Source organism: Bactrocera dorsalis, chromosome 1 (assembly GCF_023373825.1).
Source record: "Bactrocera dorsalis isolate Fly_Bdor chromosome 1, ASM2337382v1, whole genome shotgun sequence".
In the NCBI taxonomy this organism is placed as follows: domain Eukaryota; kingdom Metazoa; phylum Arthropoda; class Insecta; order Diptera; family Tephritidae; genus Bactrocera; species Bactrocera dorsalis.
In genome coordinates, this window is record NC_064303.1 from 27,976,938 (window position 1) to 27,997,725 (window position 20,788).

Here is a 20,788-nt window from a genome sequence, read left to right on the forward strand (position 1 = left end):
ACGGTTTAAAATGAAAATAAAGAGTTACTTTACTTTGGCGCTTTAATTTTATGGAAAAAGCTGAAGCTTCAGGTGACAAAAGAAACCAACTTGAGATATAATGGACACCCTAATATACTGTATATTTACAATACATATATGTATGTATATAAAAAACCCACTCGCGCCACAAGTAGCGGTTATTTATTGCGAGCCTTGGATTCAGCTATCGTCCATATATACACATGAGTGTGTGAACGTGTACATTGATATGTGTCGGCAATACTTCAAATGTACTTATATCCCTAGCCGCAGTCGTCCAAACGAAGTCATCCATTTATTGCATTGAGTGCAGTCATGACGCAAGCGTAACGGTAATGGTTACAAAGTGCATTACATACCGCCACACAGTCCCGCTGCAACTACCTCTACAGACCTATACCAAGCAAATCAACAAAAGTCCATCAAGTTTTCTTTTTCTTTATGCCAACTCGCATAGGTTTGCGGGTCACACAGACATAACCCACACGTCTATCGTACTCATACAGACGTACATACATGCTGAAAGTGTTGAAGTGATAAGTTGTGTTTGCACCCAGCGGAAAATGTGACAATGATGGATAATTATTTGGTTAGAGTTCAAGCTATAGAATGTTGACGGTGTAATCATTAAATATAAACTTTTCGATTATGTCCTTCTGTATATATGTACACAAGGGGAATTACTTTGAGGGCGACGACAAAGATTTTGAAGAATATTATTTCTTTTTTTTGCAAAAAAATAGTAAGACTTTGTTCATAATTTTCTTTTTCAAAGCCCATGTCGTTCCTCTCAAAGTAATTACTTTTGGCACAATCCATTCAGTTGAAAATTTAACGAGAAGGCCACTAAGAATCCATGCAGTATGCGATGGTGTATTATCGTGATGCAAACCCCAAGAGTTGTTGGCCCAATATCCCGGCATTTTTATACGTATTGCTTGTATTCCAGTCGGAAGGAATTCGGATAGCACCACACCTCGATATTCGAAAACAACTGTCAACATAACCTTGATTTTTGATCCTTTTGACGTTGACTTTGACGTTGTTTTTTCGGCTTCATAAGCATAGATCCAAGACTCATCACCTATAATAATACGTTTCATGGCATCCCAGTAGTCAGAAAGCATTGTTTCATAGACGTTAACACAATGCTGTCAATGCAGTATGCGGCGGTGCATTATCGTGGTGCAAAAACCAAGAGTTTTCTGCCCATAATTCCGGTCTCTTTTTACGAATAACTGCGCGCAAACGACGCATAACACTGAAGTCGTATACCTTGTTGACAGTTTGATCAGTCGGAAGGAATTCGGAGTACACCACACCTCTATAATCGACAAAAACTGTAACATAACCTTGATTTTTGACCTGCTTTGATGTGGTTTTTTCGCCTTCGGCTCACCTTTTCTAGGATATTCGTCGATAATGCGACGCTTCTTTTCGTAAATATGTAGTGATTATGCAACCAATCGTGCTCTCACTATTCTTAGGCTTAAGTGATCTTTTAAAACAAGTTTTACTGATTTTTCCGATATTCCAACGATGCCAGTAAGTTCCTTGACTTTTAATCGTCAATTCTCAAGCACCAATTCATTTATTTTATTGACATGTTGATCATCAATTGATGTTGATGGTCGTCCTGGGTATGGTTCATCGTCAACACATATCATCAAAATCAAAATCAAAAACACTTGCTCGCTAAAAACAAATATCATCGAAGGCCTTTCAATAAATATAAGTCTGGTAAGTTTGATTAATCTTCATTTTTAATGGTACACTAAATATAATTGCAACGAAGGCACTTAATGTCTTTCTACTCTCCGGGAAATCAGATACATTTTGGATACGTAAAAAGAATTTCCGGAATCCTCAGTCACTTCGACTGCATCTCTGATAAATTGGATTTCTGGTAGTATTTACTTATCGCATATACCTATAATGGTATGTAGTTGGGACGGAATGGCTGGACAAGATGCGCAGTGAGCTTAGAGTGCTCTTAATCAACACTTTCCTAAGACCACAAGAATACTGCAGTATCTTTCAAAAAGATGTCGCAGCCATCAAAGTAGCAACAAATGTACTGCCCCGAAATACAGCTTCTTTCAGGGAGCCACAGCCAATTTGAGCTCGCTAACGGTAGCTCAAGGCTAGTGAAGGATTAGCAATGGGTGCAAGCTACTTCCGTATTATATTTGCTTGGTTGCCTGTTGGTGAGGCTAAAAATTATTTTGGGCCGAAATTGTCAAAGTTGCGCTGTGGAAGGTGGGACGGAAACATTTAGGCACTTTCTCTTACACTTTCTAGCTTTTACCATGCTGAGATCTCGGCTATTTTACTTCCGGCGAACTATGAACCGAAATTGATATTAGCCACCTTTAACGATATACGATGGTATTTTTGACACATATCTAAGAGTTTTGTACATCATTTTGGATCGGCGTTTGTAGTTGCACAGACTAGATGACTCGTATCTCAGGATATATGGCGGTAGATATACCAATACCGAGAGTCAGCAACCTGTGTTCTTCCAGGTTAAAAGTACTTAAATTAGCAGTAGAGAAAGTCGCAATGACTAGTTGAAGCTATGAATCGCGATTGAAAATATAACGTTAACAACCGAACGACATTTATCTGAAGGAGATAACGGCTTGTACGATATATTTGATAGCAACATATAACATAATAGTAAGAGTAAGAGGAAAAAAATTCGCACTTATTTTCCTTTGCCCTTTTACACTTTCAAAAATTTTTCAGCAATTATTGTTGCTGGGTTCTGTAACGAAACTCATACATACACATAAGCATTTGGTTGCATTTATCTACATACGAGTACAACATATCGTTTTTGGTCATATGCACGCCATCATCGTTCGTCGTAATTTTGTTTGCCAATTACGCTTACGGTAACGGAACATTTATTGCAACAAGGATACTCATACCTTTATCACTACGATCTGTTGATTCGTGTATCCAAAAAGTTGCACGAAACATTGGTCGCCGCAATGGCAAGTGTACCATTACTGTACCGTTACTTTAAGAAGCGAACGTATGTTTTCATGTTCGTAAACATATTAAGTAGGTGTGATTGCTAGTTAGTTATTGCTAGTAACAATGAAGGTAAAACTGGCCGCAGTCAGCATAAGACAGCCTTCAGCCTCGACATGAGTAACAATAATCAAAGTTTCTGCTATTCGAGGAAATAGTAATAAGCTGAAGAGTGTTGCATAATGTAGAATACTCTTGATTGTTTGTGTAGAGAGTGCACAATAATACCAAGGAGGCTCTTAGTCACTTCCCATCAATAAATACTGCTTACTAACCCTTGCATTCAAACAATGCAACAAGTTTATACCCGATACAATACGATGCGTTTCGCTACGAATATCAACAAATTACGAGGTCAGATAATTTGTCTCACCAGCAGTAGCGGATTCAGAATTTATTTTTGGAGAGGAAGTGGTTTTCTTTTTTAAACAATTTTTTATTTTGTACATTACGGGTGATCCAAGTAGAGGTACCTTTTCTGACAGATCCACGTGAGTCGTTCAAGCTGCCATATTATTTTTCTTCACTATCAGTTCGAAAATTCAATTTATGGTCAACATAATCCGCTTACTGAGCGTACTATTCGCAACACCGCCAACCGTCGTTGGCAGCAACTCGGACTGACGTATTTTAAATTGAAAATGTATAAAATACAGCTTGTGCAAGAACTGAAGCCTCTGGATCTTCCCAAACGCCATCGCTTCGTTCTATGAACTCTTGAAAAATTCAAAGAAGATTCGATATTTTCGAGCCAAATTTTGTTCAGCGAGGAGGCCCATTTCTCAATGGGTGAGTAAACAAGCAAAATTGCCGCATTTGGGACGAAGAGCAACCTGAAGAAATTCAAAAGCTGCCATTTATCCAGAAAAAAACAATATTTTGGTGTGGTTTATGTGCCTGTGGAATCATCGGTCCATATTATTTCAAAAATATCTGTCCATGCGACGTATCCAACTATTTGATGTCCGATATTGCAGCTCGTGATCTCAGTGACATTTGATTTCAACAAGACGGCGCCACTTTCCACACATCGCATAAATCAATGGAATAATTGAGAGAACACTCCGGTGAGCAGATAATTTCACTTTTTGGGACGGTCGATTGGCTACCAAGATCGTGTGATATTACACCGTTAAACTTTTTATTCCATTCCATTCAATCCTTGGAGGAAAATATTACGCGTGTCACCCGTCAGTTATTAGTGGAAATATTTGAACGAGTCATCGATAATTGGACTCAATGGATGAACAATCTGAGGCTTCATTGTCTGGTGGAAGTCAAGGATAAAACGCTTCGATTATCCATATGAAATCGAGGCGTATTACCCTTGACCAAGCAAAAGATGGACGATCAAGAAAAAAGTGTTGAAATAGTTCTATCTCATCTTTTTCCAAACAACATCTACAACAGGAATCTCACCTGGGCCGTTGTGGTACCTAAAACTCTTGTACTCCTCGTAAAATAGATCATAAAACCCTTACAAATCGACAAAGAGCTTTGAGTCTATCATAAATTTTTTGAGGCATAAATTGTCGGTTTTGGTTCGCCGAATGTAAGACTGCAGAGATGTTGCAACCATAATCTTAAAGCTAAAAAATTTAGGAGAAAGTGCCTGGATGTTTCCACTTCACTTTTAGTCTTACCGCATGTATGGCTTATTGGACAGTGTCCAGTAAGAAACCCTACATAACGGCAAGATGCACTTTGTTAAGGGCTGGTAGTTCGTCAACCAGCGACTGAAATTCATCTGAGTTCCATTTCGATGTTAGTTGCCAACTGCAGATGAAGTAACTTGATGGTATCAACAACAAACTCGGTAATCTTATCGCCATCTATTCCATAGTAAACCGCAAGCGACAGCAGTGAATTCCGCTATGGCTTAGCACTCATACTAATCTAAACATGAAGTAACTCGATGCCACTGTCATTAAGACAGCAGCTTTCTCTTTCTTGAATTCTTAAGGTACGTTTATATTAGGAAAATACTAGTTTTTGCGCTCGAACTCAGTTCAGATATACACAAAATGCTTATATGTATGTATGTTTATCGTCATCAATTGAAAATTGGAAACAATAAGCAAATCTACTTGAATATAAATTTTCCCTCGAGTAACTCACAAGTATTTAAAATATTCAAAATCTAAAAATATTTTCTTACAAAAATAAAAAAATACAATCATATCATATTTTTAATAAAGCATAATAGAAATAATACCGCTATAAGCCACTGCGACTCCATACAAACGCTTACATGAACATATGTACTTATATAGAATATATGCATGTGGAAATCGAAAATAGACACAAGTATATATTTTATCGCATAATGGATTAGATTTCCTTGAGTGAATGCAGTACTTAGCCAACCTTGAATCCTTTGGCGAACCATTCATGCAAATAAACCGAGACCAAAGACAGATTCATAAAGCAGAAGAGACGCGCAGTGCCAGCGAGGAAATGAAATAAGGCGCATTTATACAAATAAGTAGTGAACGAGCACCATCGCCCTGCATATTGAATAGTATGTGGCATGCAACGCAATATTCTCGTACATATGCGGCAGATTGTATAATGTTCAACGCTGATAGCTATTACTTAACACTTTTCGTATCATTTTGCATTTCTGCAAGCAAGCAAATAAATATGAAAATGATTTGAGGGCAACAGAGGAGAATTGTTCACTTGCTTTCGTGTGTGTGAGTATGTCTATGTGATCACATAGGCGATGCATGCACGTGTGTAGGAGAATGGCGAAATGATATGGGTGATTTGCGTACCCTGCAGGGAGCGAGTTTTAATGCCCAGCATAGCTACTATAATTTCTTAAAGATGCCAAAGTAAGACGAAGAGATCAAAACAATTTCCAGTTTCTTTTTTCTTTTGGTGATAGATATTATATAATAATATAATGAGCGAGAATCGAGAAACCGAGTGTATAACAAAAGCTTCAGTGACCTTCAAGATCGCAGCACTTTGTCAAAATTTAAGAGTTCTGATAGAGCATTGTTCAATTGATGCCCATATGGCAAAGACTTTTCAGATGCCAACTGACGAATTTGTATTGAAGATGGCGTTATGGTATCGAACTTTTCCGAGTTTAAAAACAAAACACCTTAACATTCATCATTTGGTTCTCCTGAGAACTTATCTGTATTCGAATTGAACTGATTTCTGTTGAATTCAAGACATTTGTTGGGTTGAAAACAGTTGAAAATATAAAAACTTACTTCGACGTCAGGAATAAAAAATGTTACCTTTAAAAATCCTAATATTTCAGGGGTACTCTCATAATCTTGGTACCAGTTTTCTTAATTATGATTCGAAAGATAAGAATTGAGCACCTCTCTCGAAAAATCCTCATTGACGGCATATATTCATATATATATTATTCTTTCGATTTAAAGCTCTAGACCTGACCTGAAGCTTTCATGAAAACCAAACTAGGGTTAAGTCTTCGGGTAGGTCATTGGCTCTACACAGCACTTGTAAAACCGATTATGACATGCGGTATATTACTATGATGGGTAATAATGAAAACAACATACGTCATGGAATACAGAACAGTGGATTTTTTTAAACAATGCCACGTTAGGCACTAAACGTCATTTAATAGTTACTGTCAACAGTACTGCGCTTCAAGCAACTGACAGCTATTAGACTGAAGGAGTCCTACCTATTAGTGGCCTGTAGTAAGGTACATTCTTCGATACTTAGTAAGTTTCCGTTTCTACCCAAGTCCACGAATTTTTATAATCTTATAGAATTGAACTTCAATTCGGTGTCTAAAAATTGCTTCCTCTTTCAGAGAAGAGAGAGTAAGAAGCGAGATGGCATTTACACCCATGGGTCTAAACTATGTAAATGAGTGGGAGGTAGTGTCTTTTCAACAAAAATTTGTAATAATTTATAAAAAGAAATCGCCTTCCGTCACACCACCATTTTATTAGAAAATATTTCATAATAATGAATCCTGTTCTAGACAACAATATGTTTAACAACAATAATTGGTCTCATTATATTTATAATAGTTATTATAATTCTCACTTTCTATTTAAATTATAATATATGCACTTTACAAATCAATTGCATATGTGTTTTGTTTTTTCATTTTCATTCAACATTTCCTCCAGATATATATTAATAAAAATTTTACTATACATTATTTTTTATTTGGAATATATTTAATTACTAGAAGACCCGCCTACGTTTTACTGTGGCTGATACATAGGTAGTACTACTAATACCATCTATATGATTTCTATTAGTTAGATTATATGAAAGTATTAGTTAAGGAATAATCGTATTTTTGATGAAGCAACAAAAATGAATCAAAAAGCATTTCGTGCGTTAAGAAATAATTGGTTTTTGGGGTAAAAATACTATTGAATTTGGGCTGTGCATCAGTGAAATCAATCGAGTCCAATCGATTGTCAGCCTGGTGAACTGCATATTAAGAAATGGTTCTCAAGCGTGGAAAGACAAAACAATCCGCTGGCAAGGTTATGGCATCAGTCTTTTGGGATGCCCGTGGTATATTATTCATCGAATGATAAATGAGCCAGTTTTAATTCATTGCATTGTGTATTTGATTTTAGTTCTATTCTACCATTCCTAATATTTAGCAATTTTAATATTTTTCAGGAAGGATCAGCTTGAAATTGTACGCATATATGTATTCATCGTTCCCGTTTAAATATTGTATTGCTCTGTGCAATGCTTCGAAAAGATTTCTGTATATCTCAAATTTTTTATCAACACTTCAGTTAGCCGCTATTTTTTTATGCCAGACCTTTTGCAATTTTAAATTGCCTGTCAAGATACCCCCTCCAATAGTTAGCAGGTATGAAAAAAATGTTATAGCTACCCATAGATGTATTGAATCACCCAATTTATTACTTAAGAACTTGATCCACAGATGTCGCCTTTTACTTTGGCATCGTTTTGTTTAATGCACGTTTACGCCAATTTAAGATTTGAATATTGGATACTGCGATGGTGGCGCCATCTATCGGTCAAACATTCCAAAATTAACAATTGATTAAAAATGAAAAAATAATTTAAAAAACATGGACCAAATTGTAAATCTAAACCATTCTCGAACCTTCTTGAACATACACACAAAATTTCATCAAAATCGGTCCATCCGTTTAGGAGCAGTTCAAATGCAAACACACGGTCAGAAGATTTATATATATAAAGATATGCAAACATTTAATAATTTTAAATGGGTTGCATGCTTGCAAAAGCAATGAAATTAAATAATAGATTTTCAACTATAACGGCCACCATATGAGCAACTTTAATATAAAATAAAAAATTCCAAAATTCCAAAATTCTTTGCTGAATAAGTTAATTAAAACTTTATAACCAATATATTATATATTTATTAAATAATTATGATAAGTAAACATACTTAGTGCTCTAAAAAGGCCCAACAATTATTTTCCAAAAGTTACCTCGACATATAAGTAACATTAGCGAATAATGACAAATAATTGCCTGGCAAATAAGCTAAGCTAATTGAAATCAATTTAACCTGATTAAATTTAAAAATAACAAATATAAAAAATATGTATTATATCAAATTCATTATTATTACAATACAAATTTACATAGGTGCGCAGGACGTATGAGTGATATTTTATTATTGATGAGATTTCCCATTTAAAATTCATGCAAGCAATCGAACAATTGAAAATGTATATAATAATTTGTTTTATTTTCGGTTATTCAATTATTAATGCGAATCACAAATCGGCGAAAAAATTATAATTGATTGAATTTTTTCTCTTACAGTATAGCAAATATTTTAATTCTGAAAGGACACCATGTCGTATGAGTAAAATATGTAAATAATACATAATTATTGCTTGGGGAATAAGCCCTGCTTACTACATTTATGTATTTTTATTTATTTTAAATCTTTCACATTGGCCTATACCCAAATCTTAGTTCGTATCGGTTATGTTGCGCTAACGACTCTAACGTCACACATGCTCAAATCGAAAATTGAAGCGAATTTTATAATCGTCTTTAATTATACGCGAAGAGAAATTATGATTAGTTTAATTGAAGTTACAATTATAATTAACAATCGAAGGATGGAATAATCTTTTCCTTAGACAATTAATATAAAATTCGTAATTCTCTTCCTTTGTAGTCAATTTTTGGCGAGTGCCTGGATATTGAATTTAAAATAAGGACTGCCGGAAAGTTTAAATCAAATATTATAAATATTATAATATTATAATAAATATATAATAAATGTTATCAGAAAAAGTAGTTTGAGCTTCTGATTTCAAGCTCAACACGCACGAATTAAGGAATTTCGACTCAGGTGACCATAATTTGTTTTAATTAATAAACTCTCGACAACATTAGAGCTAATGTAAATACTTTAGAGTGTTATTTTTTTATTATACAATAAAAAAAGTTAGCTCTGGCTGCAGTGATGCTATAACACCCTTCACAAATACAAAACCTTGCAGGAACTTGATTTTGATCGCTTACTTTGTATGGCAACTCTATGCTACAATTGTCCAATCTAAACAAATTCTTCGCAAATTGCATCATGGCTTTAGACAATTATCTTTGACAATCTTCGTGAAAATATTTTGTCAAATGAAAATTTTTTCATACAGGAACTTAATGTTGATGGTTCAGTTTGTATGGCAGCTATATGCTAGAATGATCCTATCTAAACAAGATCTTCGGAGATTGTCACATGGTCTTTGACAATAACTCATGCCAAATTTCTTGAAGACATATCTTTAAGTTTGTATGACTGCAATATGCCATATTAGTCCGATATTGGAGATTCCGATAGCTTCTTGCAAAGATTTTAGTTCGATTTCTCAAAACTGGAGGGACTAGTTCGCGTATAAACAGACAGACAAACGAACTTGACTGAGAATCGACTCAGCTCATTACGCTAATCATTTATGTATATACTTCATAGGATCTCCTACATTACCTTCTAAGAAACTTAGAGCATAACACCGTATAAAATAGTAAATATGCATGTATGTGTTCAAAAAATATTATATAATTAGTTTATGCGCGTAATGCGGTTGTAAACTTACTTTGTTGTTTGTTAAGCGCTATCATAGAAGAACTAGGCTATCCTTAACGTTGGCGCTATAATGTGTTGCCTTATAACAGTTTCTTTGTGCACCACCGTTGCCAACACATATGTATACAATTACACACACTAACGCCACTTTCCGTGTGTGCCGCGAGCAATGCCGTGCAATTTGACTCACGCTCAACTCAACTCAATTCAACTCGTTACGTACGTTTGCGTTGCCTTTAACCGCTTACGTGTAATTTTAATCATATTCGTTGTCACGCTTCACAGTTGAATCACCGTTACTAACACAGTGGCACACACACGCGTACCGCAACGCAAACACAACGCGCGCACACACAAACGCGCAGGAAATCGGACTCACGCTCACGCACGTATATGTACGTGCACAACAACAACAACACATGCGCACACGTACTTTAAAAGACGACGTAAGCGAAGCGCCGACCGCAAGGCTGTCAAGTGGGGAGTGGGAGCGTCGGCGTGCGCCCGCAACTCTGCTTCCACGCACACTAATATACAACACCAGTATATTGTTTGTTTGTTTGTTTGCTTTGCTTGGCTTTCTTTGCTGCTTCCTTTCGTCGGCGTTTCTTTTGTTGTGTTTTTTCTTTTGTTTCCTGCCCTTTTGTTTTTGCTTTAGCACTTTCCTTCGTATTATTTCTTTATTTTAATTTTTATTTTATTTAAGTTGTTGCTGTTGTTATTTTATTGTATTGCGGTTCGGAAAGCAGAAAGCGCAAAAATAGAGCGCGGTGGCGAGGAAGACTGCAAAGTGAAAGAAAGCGCATTGACGCATAGCGAAACACACATATACAAACACACATGTATATGTACATACATGTAAGGACTCAAACTCACACACAAACAGGCGCACAAACTAGACAAAAGCACCACAGCAGGCATTTTGTTCGGGAAAATTAATATATTATATATACAAGTAACATTAGGATTACGGTGAGGAATAATTCTATTCATTTTATCAGAAGTTTTATTTTTTGTATCTTTCTTCTGAGCTTTTTTCCACAGAAGTTTATCTCCAGCCATTGAACTGGGAGCTATATGACCTCCTGCAGGAATTCAACCGGGTGATTTTTTTGAGGTTAGGATTTTCATGCATTAGTATTTGACAGATCACGTGGGATTTCAGACATGGTGTCAAAGAGAAAGATGCTCAGTATGCTTTGACATTTCATCATGAATAGACTTACTAACGAGCAACGCTTGCAAATCATTGAATTTTATTACCAAAATCAGTGTTTGGTTCGAAATGTGTTTATCGACAAATTTTGTTCAGCGATGAGGCTCATTTCTGGTTGAATGGCTACGTAAATAAGCAAAATTGCCGCATTTGGGGTGAAGAGCAACCAGAAGCCGTTCAAGAACTGCCCATGCATCCCGAAAAATGCACTGTTTGGTGTGGTTTGTACGCTGGTGGAATCATTGGACCGTATTTTTTCAAAGATGCTGTTGGACGCAACGTTACGGTGAATGGCGATCGCTATCGTTCGATGCTAACAAACTTTTTGTTGCCAAAAATGGAAGAACTGAACTTGGTTGACATGTGGTTTCAACAAGATGGCGCTACATGCCACACAGCTCGCGATTCTATGGCCATTTTGAGGGAAAACTTCGGACAACAATTCATCTCAAGAAATGGACCCGTAAGTTGGCCACCAAGATCATGCGATTTAACGCCTTTAGACTATTTTTTGTGGGGCTACGTCAAGTCTAAAGTCTACAGAAATAAGCCAGCAACTATTCCAGCTTTGGAAGACAACATTTCCGAAGAAATTCGGGCTATTCCGGCCGAAATGCTCGAAAAAGTTGCCCAAAATTGGACTTTCCGAATGGACCACCTAAGACGCAGCCGCGGTCAACATTTAAATGAAATTATCTTCAAAAAGTAAATGTCATGAACCAATCTAACGTTTCAAATAAAAAACCGATGAGATTTTGCAAATTTTATGCGTTTTTTTTTTTTAAAAAGTTATCAAGCTCTTAAAAAATCACCCTTTATATATGTATGTATGTGCTATATTATATATATGTATATAAAATATAACACAAAATAATATGCATATATTTATATTAGGGTGCACGTTTCTCCTAAGATGATCTTTTTATTTTGTTTTTGTTCTCAAAAAAAATTTCTACGTTAGCAACATTTTATTTTCACTTTAAGCCGTGCCTAAATCATATTTTTTTCTGTGTATTAAACAAGGCATTTTTTAATATTTTGCCTTAAACAAATAAGTCTAGAATTTTGAAAAACACATTCTACACATTATAAAAACATATTCACACTTTCTAATATAAAATTTGCTGCATTAAAAAAAAAAAAACAATTTTAATCATTTTTTTCATAAAAACATCCCTTTAAAAGTTATACGCTGCTAAAAATATGCATAAAATGTACTGAACATTCAGACTTGCCATGGCGTATGAGTAACATTGAATTAAACATAAGGTAAGAACTTGTGTTAATGCTCAGTACAATTGATGCATAAAGTTAACTGCTCATGAGTTCCAAAGTTTCAGTACATGTCAGAGAGCAATTGCAAAAAAAATCAAGAAAACCCGTTAAGTTCGGCCAACCGCCTTCCACAAAGAAAAGACATGAAGATGTTTCTATACAAGAATTTAATTTTGATTGGTCAGTTTGTATGGCAGCTATATGACATAGTACTGCGATCTAGCAAATATATGCATAGATTATAGCGGTACTTTTGTCAAAAATGCATGCCAAATTTCGTGAAGATACCTCGTCAAATTAAAAAGTTTTCCATACAAAAACTTAATTTTGATCATTCAGTTTGTATGGCAGCTATATGCGAAAGTGATCCGATCTAAACAATTTCTTCGGAGATTGCTTCATGATCTCAGGCAATAACCCGCGCCAAATTACTTGACGATATACCTTCAAATGAAAAGGCTTGTGCTTGTATGTACACTTAATTTCGATCGTTCAGTTTATTAGGCAGCTATATGTTATAGCGGTTCGATAATGGTGGTTCCGACAAATGAGCGAATTATTGGAGAAAAAAAAGACGTATGCAAAATTTCAAAACGATATTAAAAAAACTGAGTGACTTGCGTACACAAATACAGACAGACAGATGGACAGTAAGATATACTTTAAAGAGTCTCCGACGTTACTAAGTTTACTTCTGGTTGCTACTAATTTCGCAGCAAACTTAATTTATCTTTTTTAGAGTTTAAAATATACTTGGTAAATAGCGTTCATCCTAATATATGTATATACAATACTATATATATGTATGTATGTGTGTGCTTTTACAAGTTCACACTCATTCAATTGTGTACGTAATTCACAATGTGCTCGTGAGTAAGTAAGTGTTTAAACGCTATAAAATATCGGCTACTTCCGTCTCGAACACAAAAGGAAACGCCATTTCAACCGGAAGTTAAAACGTGATTTACGTGTATGCTGGTGTGTATGTATATGAATGTGTCCGTAGAGTACCTTCAGCGCGTTCGGTATAACTTCGGCTTGAGTTTCATTACATTTTTGCACCGTTGACCGTGACGACGCGCACAACTGCAACAAATACAACAGCAACACAACAACAAAAACAATAATATTAGCAAAAACAATAATTGCGCAAAACCATAATCGCTCCAACACATTCTGAGCGCTATCCCTCACGCCGCTTATACACACACCACCCTATATTTGTGGTTGTTGTAATGTTGTTTTGTAATGTTCAGTCAATACATTTGCAGCGCTTGCCTGGAGCCTTAACTAACTACACTATTCAAAGGCCATCCACAAGCGCACACACAAAACAACATCAGCTTACCAACAACAACAACAAATTATACACATGCTCGTTGTCTGCAAACAACAACAAATACACATGAGCTTAGTTGTCTACAAATAGCTGTGCACTAATTCCATTTTACATACTGAAGTTCGCCGCAAATTAAACGCTTTTAGCTACAATTACCCAATAAATTTAAATCAACTCGTAACTCAATTAAAAGTCCCGTTGCAGCCAATCGAACAACTCAATGCCCGAAAGCCTGACCTTTTATGCTGCTTGTGCAGTAGTTGTGGCGCGGTTTCCTTCCTCTTACGGTAGTTTCCTGTTTCGCAACAATTTACGTTATAACGGTGGTTTTATTTGTGCTGTTCGCTTTCATGTCGTCTGTGAAACATAGACTGCTTGCTGCCTAAGGCTGTTGGCATAAATGACGTACTGACTAATTGTTTTGCTCGTACACTTGTGTGCTAAACTTAAGCAGCTCTTTGTACGTCATTAGTACAGGGTGATTCATATATATATATATTTTTTTTTTTTTGAAATTAAATTAATTTTTGGTCGATTAGTCGATTAGGTCAAAATTGAAATTGTAGCTTACAGTGGCAAACCCCTTTTAGCTTGATTGCTACATGTGTAAAAAATGTTAATCCAATAAAAATATATGAAATATTAAAATATGAACATCAAATTAGCAAGTCAAAAAAAAAAAAAATTTCGGCTCACCCAGTGTGTCTGCCTAAAAAAAATGTGATCTTTAAGAATGTAGAATGTGAGTAAATAAAAATATAGAATTTGGAAAAAACCAAATTGAATTATTACCGAGTTTTCAGTATTTCGGAAGTTACTTAAAAAGGACCTACACGGTTCTAAAGGACCTTCCCCATTGGTTAAAAAACAAAAAAATTATACTTCCAGTAAATGGTGAACGCTATATAGACATGATTAATGACTTTATCAAGCCTGAGTTGGAAGATATTGATGTGGGTGATCTTTAGTTCTAACGGTTCAAAACGGCGCTACATGCCATACCGCTAACGAAACAATCAATTTATTAAAGCATTCTTTGAATGAACCCATTATCTCGCGTTGCAAGCCTGTAGTATGTGATTTTTGTGGTGTTATCTGCGGTGCCTTATCTACGCAGATACGCTCGAGAGGATGGAAGCTTTGGAAGAGAGTATTCGGAACGTTTTTGCTGACATATGTACCCAATTGATGCAAAAAGTGGTCAAAAATTAGGCCTCACGGTTGCAGTTTGTTTGATCCACTCGCGGCGATCACTTGTCCGACATTTTCAAAACAAAATGACAAAACCAATGTCTGAAAAAAATATAGATCGGAAAGAAATTGTTGATCTTCTACAAACTCTTAAGTCTACTAAAACGTTTTAAGCTTTGCCATCTTGGATTAAACCGTAACTCTTGAATAATTTTTTATTCAGGGTAATACTACCTTAAATTTCTAGCGTAAATAAAATGCTGGTTAATCTTAAGAAAATAAGTTTGTTGTATTATTAAAGAAAAAAACATGTTCGGCAGTATTCATTACGATTTAGGCACTAAAACAAGCATCAAATATGCTAATGGGCGAAGCCGTTTACAAGACCAGCGAGACAGCCAAGATGTGAAGCATGGAAAATAAATCCTTCAATCAAAAACTAAGACTTTCATTTATTACACTTTTGCAACACATTGGTACAGAGTGTAATAGTTTTGATCACCTAACAGTTGGTTGTACTTGTATGAGGCGAGTTTAAATCCGAGTGTATAGCTGTCCGCCTGTCTGTGCAAGCGATAACTTTAGTAAAACTTTGAGATATCGTAGTAAAACTTGGTACACGGGACACCTGTGAGCAAAAATGTTTAACAAATGGGCTTGGCTCCTTTCTATAACGGGTTTAATAATGTACATATCTCCTAAACTATTTTAGATACAATATCCAAACTCACTCAGAACAAAGCACTTTACTTAATCACCCTAACAAACCCTGTAAAAAAGAAACCGAATCATAACCCCACCCAAGACCCATATAACTGTTCCATTAATGCTACTAAAATCGCAATAAATAAATAATCCAGAGGCATCAAATTTTACACCTCATATGATGCAAGAGCACTTTATAGGAGCCATGGTCAAAAATGGGCGATGGACGATGAACTCCTCCTACTTTACCGATATCGACCAAATTATGTATATAATGTAGGGTAGGGTAGGGCATATCTATGTTCCAGTATGAAAACAGTTGATATCGGACTACAACCACGCTTGCCTCCAATATAACCCAATTTTAAATTCCATCTGTTACTTTTACTCTCCAGAATGCATATCAAATACCAATGAGTGTATTGAGATAAAACTTTATTGTCCAAAATTGTCTAATTAGGACCGAATATATGGGTCAAACTTCCAATTTTGAACTTTTATCGTCAATAATTTCTTGAGCCCCCATATATCTAATAGAAAAATTGTCCATCTTCCACCTGTAAATGTGTGAGTTATTTTACTAACAATGCGTGTTTTTCTACAAGCGGTGCGACCTTGTGCCTAAAATGGATAAAATCTGTGAAAGCTCCCCATACTACTTACAGACCTTATACACCTGAAGGTATTTTCCAGTCTTTGATCCTGTCAAGTTGTAAGAGTATGAAATGACCGATTACTCCCGAGCTTAGCCCTTCTTTATTAATATATATTCCATTCACCATCGTATGAAAAGAAAGCAAATTGAATAGTAACCATTGCAAACGCATATGTATAACGGTATTGTCGGTAGATGTTTCAAATGTCGCTGTACCATAATGTACTAAAACTATCAACTGTCAAAATACTATATTTCAAGAACGATTGGCTGAAAGTATTGCAATTTTTACACGTGGCTTTAGTCACTTTCACATAGAACGTGATGCGAACATTTCAACCTAATTCGATAGATTTCCTAATGTTTCACTACATCAAAACTTTCCTTTCCTTCGGCAATTATACCCAAAATGCGGAATAAAAAAAAAAGTCGTGTCGAGCTGTCATGTTATTTTTGTTCGGTATTGTTTGGAATTTCATCTTGGAAAGACTTACACCTGGACAATGTTTACAAATCGTTCAACTTTATTACGAAAATTTACGTTCTGTGAAGAATGTGTTTCGCACGCTTCGCTTAACTTAATCGGCCTATTGAGCGTACTATTTGCAACTCCATCACCCATCTTGAGACCCAGCATTCATTATTGGATAATGTTCGACCAAATAGAACACGTCCAGCTCGCAGTGAAAAAAATATAGCAGCCGTAGCAGAGAATGTACACGAAAACTGTGGAGAACCAATTCGGCGTCATTCGCAGCAACTCGGACTGACGTATGGAACGGCTTCACGCATTTTAAGAGCTACCATTTCAACCAGAAAAAAAAGGTTTGTTGTGGTTTGTGGTCCGGTGGAATCAACGGTCCAATTTCGTTTAAAAATGATGCCGTTACCGTGCCATGATAACCGACTATTTTATGTCTGAAAATGAAGCTCGTGATCTCGGTGATATTTGGTTTAAACGGCGCCACTTCCCAAACATCGCATCAACCAATGGATTTTGGGCCGGTCGATTGGCCACCGACACATATATCACATCGTTAGACTTTTCCTGTAGAGTTATGTAAAGCCTAAAGTCTATGCGGACAACCCAGTTTCGATTCTAGACTTGGAGCAAAACATTATACATCGAAAATCGAACTCAACGGATGGACCATCTGAGACGCAGGCGCGCCTAGTATTTAAAAGAGATAATATTCAAAAAATAAATTCCAAAGAATGTTCATTCGAATGAAAATAAACATTTCCCATTAAATTTAAAGTTTCTGTGTTGTTTCTTTAAAATTTTTTTAGGTCGAACCGCTATATTATATAGTAGCCACACAAACTGATCGATCAAAATCAAGTTCTTTATGGCAAGTTATTTTCATTTGCGAATTTTATTACTGTTTCGTTGCAACCCATTTTAATGTTCATTCTTGTTTTTATTTCCTTTAAAAATGTATGCCTCACAATCCTATAAAACTACCATAATTCAAAGTTGTTCACACTAATTAAATTGCATTTTAATTTATTTGCTTATAACGGCAATTTGGCCACATCATTGACTTGTTACTTTCTTGGCTACACCCTCGACTAGTCACGTTGACTTATAGGCAAAACTATGCAACCACTTTTTGGTCTGCTTTATACAACGACGTCTCGACAACTTTGATTTACTCAAATTATTATGTCCCGCTGTGGTCGCTTAGACGACTGCAGGGACGGACGGCAGGTCGGTTGATTGCTCGGTCTCGGTGCGGCTGTGCGCATCTGTGCCGTCGCAACTGCAGTTGCCAAAAAACAATTCGACAATTTTACGATCTCTCAAGAAGCTGAAGAAAAACACGCGCACACATACGTACACACACACACACAAACACAGACAAAGATGAAGGCTTTGAAAATAATTGGAAAGGATTATTTATGTGAAAATAGTATTGGCTATTGGCGCTATGCAGCTTCGTAGTTACTTAAAAATGTGTGTGTGTGTGATTCCGAACAAGTGTTTGTGTGCGAATAGCGCGTACCACGCGGTTGCCGCCTGTCTGCTGCGCTGCAAGGCCCAACATTTGAACCGCATGCAAGTACGAGTTATAACGGTCGCGTCAATGAGAGTGTGTCTGCATGTGTATTATGTGCGCACGTATATGTGTAGGTGTCTGCGTGTGTATGTAAATTTCGTTTGGAAAATGTTGGCAAAAATGATTTCCTTTTTGGTTTCCACGTCCGCGTTCGCAGCTGCCAAATGCCTGGCTGCCAATTTCCGCTGTCGCTAACGTTGTTCTTGCCTACGTGCTCTGTTTTTGCTTTTGTTTTTGTTATTTTTGTGTGTTATGCCTAGCCCGGCTGGTGTTCTAGCCGTAGCTGTAGCTCCAGTTGATGATGCTGTGTGTAAGCGTAATATTTGTGGTAAAGTGTGAGGTTATGGTTGGCGTAGAGGTCTTTGCAAGTTTTGACCGACTTTACAGCGCACACAAAGCGCCACAGTTTTAAGGGTCTCAATATTCTATTACACGTGCATATTCTTTCTTTTTTGGCTTTTCTTTTTAATTAAATGCGGTTTGTGTCGCTTTTAGATTTTTTTCTGCAAATTCTGCGGGTTTCTACAGCTTTTCTTAGATATATATATATTTTTTTCTACTTGGATACTTTCTTTTTTTTATTTTATTTTTCTTTATACTCTCTGTTTCTACCTTTTCCCTTTTTACTACTTTTTTCTTGTTATTCTACCCGATTTTCTGTTTCAAATATAATTGTAAGACTAACTCACATTTTGCTTAAACAAAAATTTATTTTTCAAAACGCTTCTAAAGTATATTTTACACATATATATACTACCATAATTATATTAGCGTTATTTACAAGTCAAACACTCGATTTTGTACCGTCTCGTACGCGTTTTTTCACAGCACCACACTTGTGTAGAAATAGTTTTCATTTAGACACTTTTTATTTAACTTTTTATTATATAGTTATGCACAGTTATAATTGCTTATATACGTATACTTTTGCACACGTGTAAAATATTGAAATTTTTCCATAACCCCGAGCAATATTCGAAAACTCCTGCAGCTTACACACTAACGCACATAACGCTTATACAATTTTCCTCAACTTTTGCACACACACATGTGCTTTTATGTATGATTGTGTGTGTATTTTGCATTATTAAACATTTATTTTAAATGCTCACATTCTTGCTGCAAAGATTTTCTTTTATTTTATTCGATATTTTCAGCTAGCCAATGTCACCAAAATTAATGAAAAAAATCAAAAAATCACACATATACACGCACACTGCTACAAATTTACACACTTATGCAGCTTGTAAGGGAGGGCGGGGAGTGGGAGGCGCAACGCGTCGCGAAACAATTGCACAATTCGAATATTATTCAATTGCATTGAAGTGCCACTGCGGCCACAAATCAGCACTCATAAATTAAACTCTACGTTTGCACATTTTCTTTAAGCTGCGAGCAGTTTCTTAGTTACTTTCTTTGTAGTATTTATTAGGTTAGAGTTGGTTAGGAAGCAGTTTTGAGTGGTGCTATAACCGCAACAGCAGGATGAGTGTGCTAATGCTCGACGGAACGTACGCGATGCCACGGCGTGTATAGAATTCGAAACATTACCCAGCAACAGCCAATCCGGGACTGAAAGCTCTTATCTAATGCCAATTGCCAAAAAGCACAAACGCCGCCAAACGGCAGCAACAGCAGCCTAAGCAGCAGCACAGCAGCAGCTGTGGTAGCGAGTTGCAAGTGGTGAGCGTAAGCAAAGCGTGAGAGCGACGTGCCGTGCCCACCCTCCTGCCGAACAAGCAAGCGTCGGTTTGTATGGCCAAAAGCGCACAACAACAGGCCTATTCGCTTGTATGTCGTATGCCTGTGGCGTGGCAAGCACAAGAAATTCCCAGAGCAGCAGCAGCAACAGAGACTAAACGCCGCCAGCAGCTGTCAATGGCTAATCGGGCACAGTGGGTCGAGTGTGTCACATTGTTTACGAATTTACTATAAATTAAGAAATACATATTATATTTGAGAACCATATACCCAGCCAGCATTTACTATCAATTTTTAATGGAAAATCACTCATTTTCAATAGAAAAATTGATAGAAAACAGTCAATTTCTATATCAATATTCATTGTAAATTGACTGTTCCCTCGGGAGAAAATGGTCGAACAAAATTGAATGATTTTGATTGAGTCATTTTCAGGGTCAATTTCCAGTCATTTTATTATAAATTTCGATTGTTTTTTCCAGTAATTTCTCAATGAATTTCTAGTCAATTT

At 36.3% G+C, this 20,788-nt stretch overlaps 1 protein-coding gene across 2 annotated transcripts in view; it reads right to left on the reverse strand.

The window, feature by feature from the left end:
• LOC105223771 (dipeptidyl peptidase 4) overlaps positions 1-20,158 on the reverse strand; it is a 59,103-nt gene extending 38,945 nt beyond the window's left edge. The window contains exons 1-2 of one of the 2 annotated variants that reach the window (XM_049447962.1): positions 19,988-20,158; positions 10,146-10,918 (exon numbers count right to left, since the gene is read on the reverse strand). The gene's annotated coding sequence lies outside the window, so the exon portion shown is untranslated. Of the gene's footprint in view, positions 1-10,145; positions 10,919-19,811 lie in introns of both variants that reach the window. The other variant, XM_049447961.1, reaches the window with a different exon arrangement.
• Positions 20,159-20,788: the final 630 nt, after the last annotated feature.